This window comes from Macrosteles quadrilineatus, unplaced genomic scaffold (genome assembly GCF_028750875.1).
Source record: "Macrosteles quadrilineatus isolate MER2022 unplaced genomic scaffold, UCM_ALF_1.0 Scaffold_9__3_contigs__length_116548681, whole genome shotgun sequence".
NCBI lineage: Eukaryota > Metazoa > Arthropoda > Insecta > Hemiptera > Cicadellidae > Macrosteles > Macrosteles quadrilineatus.
Window position 1 is genome coordinate 98,018,957 of NW_026542602.1, and position 3,705 is coordinate 98,022,661.

Consider the following 3,705-nt stretch of genomic DNA (forward strand, 5'->3'; position numbering starts at 1 on the left):
ACAGGAAAATATATAATATTTCTTGGAACTTCAATAATTTTGTAGCCAGGAGGAGCTTCTGGATAAAAGCTATGTATGGTGTGTGATTTGTTGCCTTTTAAATAGGACCCTTTTGCAATATTACATTTTACTCTAATCACATTTACATTATTAATGTTTATTTTATTTGTAGATTCAAACTGAACACCAGGAGTAGAAACACCTTTAAATCCCAATAAAACAGACCCTAAACATGGTTTTGTAAAATCAAACACGTGGCTAGAAAGTAGTGTCGCTTTCATAGTTTTATTATTAGCTGTAAGGATAAAATCTGGGATTTGCTTTTGAATTTCCTTTGCAAGCTCAACCACCTCATATGTTCCTTCAGAAATTTCTATTGTAACTGGAGCATTGTGGTCATAATAGAAAACATCATCACCTTCACTAATGGTTAATTTTTTGCCTTTAAGTTGATTTAATTTTGGAATAAGCCCTTTGAATAAAAGTTTGGATTTAGTATTAATTAATGCTTCTCCATTTTTATCTATTACAACTTTAAGATTACCATTTAATAACTGGTTTAAATCATCAACTGAGATCTCTCCTTTTGGTAATGTCATTTTCTCTACTTTGTAATATGTTAAAGTATTTAGTGGTTTTTTAACATTAAATATTGAATTATAACTTTGAAAATCTACCAATCCAATTACATAATCATCATTTAATTCTATGGGAGGAAAGAATACTGACTTTAGCTCTGGCTCTGTACCCGAAAATGTTATAGTAAATGAATCCATTTTTATAAAGAAATATTTTTTATGAATGATAAACATAAAATTCCACAAATAGAACTATTTAAATCTTGTATTTGATCGGTTGTATAGTAGATTTTATATCCCTCAAAATATTTAATTACTTCTTTTAGAGGTTGGATTCCAAATGGGTCAAAATAAATTACAATATCTTTATTTTTACGATAAACTGTCCAATGTGTGCCAGATGAAGTGTCTAAATTAACTATTCCGCACTCTTTTACTCTTGGTGTTAGATTTTTTAGCTCGTTTTTTTAGGTACACCCCCCTGAAGTGAGGCACGTCTTTTGCGGCCTCTAACAGCTGGTAGTTGTCCATCTTTTTTATTAAATTTTAATCCCATTCCCATTTTTGCTTTAGCCTTCATCAAATTTGTCACGGCATAAGCAGCAGCTTTTTCAGCAAGACTTGCGTCCTTGGCTGTAACTCTAGTCCAAGCTAAGTCTGCTAATCTCATGTCTGCTTTGCTCCGAGCAGCAGTATCGGGATTATTCATGTAGATTATGTCATGCTCTTTACAATAAGAGTCTAGTTTATTTTTTGGAGGTACATTTTTAGCTAGATTCTCACGTATATTCGTTCCAGGTCCACAGTACCGATATGATGGTATGTGAAGTGGGAATGGAAGGTTATTTATAAGAGTATTCAATAACCCTCGACCCCTGTAAGGCTTTAGGAATAAACCTTTGCCCTTTTTACATGTTTTCTTATTATCATTTTTTACCATTTTTATAATATAAAAAAATGTCTTTTATTCAACAAAAACATAAATTTAAAATATCACATACTAAGGAGTATATACCAAAGAAGTTGGGTCTATTTCCTACCAATATTCGATGTGTTATTTGTGGTCCAAGTGGAAGTGGGAAGACGGTTGTAATTTACAGTTTAATTGTAAGAAAGGAAGGATTAAAATTTACAAACTTATATTTAAATGGATTTTGATTGTGTATTTAAAATGCATTCATGTTTTAAGAAAGTAAGCTGACAGCTGATTTTGCGGCCCCGGCCTGTAAAAACCTGCTCGGTCCCCAAATTATGGACAGCTGGCATCGCCAGCAAAACGTAACTTTCAGCCACCAATTAACGTATGTAATACAGCCAAAAACATCATAGTGTGGTGAAAAAATATTAACTGTTTTTACTTGTGTCAATCTTACAGCAAAGTACACAAACATTTACGTGATAATGTAAATTTCCTAATATTATTCAAACAAGATGATTTAAATTTAAAACATGTATATCACAATCATGTTGGTAATGATTTTTCATTTGACCAATTTAAAAATCTCTGTCATCAATGTTGGGATAAAACTAAATATGGCTTTTTCGTAATAGACAAAGAAAGGTCAAAGAATAATGGTAAATATAGATTTATGTTTGACCAATTCTATCAAGAGGATGGTAAGGGTAAATAAATAAAAGACTGGAGTTTTTTAACATTTGTATTTATTTTGCAACATTAAATATATCTACATACATTTGAACATAACTATGTTTGATCAATTTTATAATGACCAAGCGCAAGAGTATTGATACCATCTTCCAGAATAAACCTCTTGTCATCGTCAAAGGATAGTACTTTCTTATTCATGGTCAAGGTTTGAAGATGATGATTTGTAGATTTAATTCTTGTCACATTCTCATAGTAATCTTGCCCAGTTGCAAGACAGTTCAAATAATGTTGATGTCTAAGGAGATGTTTAACTGTGGCACCATCAGCTCCTTTAGCTTTCTTCACCTCTAAAACTTGCTTGTCTTCTTCATATAACCATTTTAGAGGAATATAAGAATATAACTTTGGTCTTAAACCACAATATTCATACATAATATGACCATCTAATTCGTCTTTAAACTTGCCTGTGACTTTTTTATTTTTATAAGAGTATATGAAATGGTCTTTACTATATCCAGAGGTATCAAAATAGTGCAAGTCACATTCTATTTCCTTGTAAAAGTCCTCTGTAACTATAGAATACATTAAAGAATCTGTATCTGTCATAAGAAATTTTTTGTTCTTAAATTTTGACATATAATTATAGTGGAAATCATACATTATTACTTTACTAATATCCAAAATTGTCATTCCTAAATATATTGGTTTATTAAACTTTACAACTAATTTATTTAAATGTATAGCATGTAAATTGTTATCAAACTTTTTGCTACAGTCAAACCTTGGATTAGTGACATATTTTGTTAATAGTGACTCATCCTTGAGATATATGTCACGGAACTTTCGTTGATTCATAATTGTTCGACCAAAGAGACTATTATTTAACAATTTGTAAAAGTCTTTTTCGAAATCATTATTAGCACTTTTTCGTTTTTCAATATTAAAATTAATATAGGGTGCAAGCCATTTTGATTGTCTAAATTTTAAAATTCTATGGTATTTTGTAACAACCAACCCCAATTCCTCATATTTTTGTAATGCTTTATAATGTAAAATATATTTAGTTTTGTCATTTAAATTTGGTATTAATTTCCCATTCATTTTCTCTGGTGCCAATGGATAGTCATTATGTAAATCATGTAAGCTTTTATCATATTTTAAATCAACTTCTAAAATGTAACCAAACTCATAATTTTGATTGTATTTGTAGTCTCTCTCATTAGTCCAACGGAATTCATTCACAGGCAGTGGCTCGCACATTGCTGTAGAGTACAGCGAGTTACAATCTAAATATATTAAATACACACTCTCTTGATTGGGATCATAGTGTTCACCCATATATCTATTATTGGCTTTAGCGTAACGTGTGGAAATCATACTGACTCCTCCTCTGATTGCACTTTCTATGAACAAATGCATGTCAATATCTTGAAATAATTGTAATTTTATACCAGTCATTCTAAGACAGGCCTCCCATGTTAATCCAGGAAGTGAATACATATGCACGGGGTCAAGTTT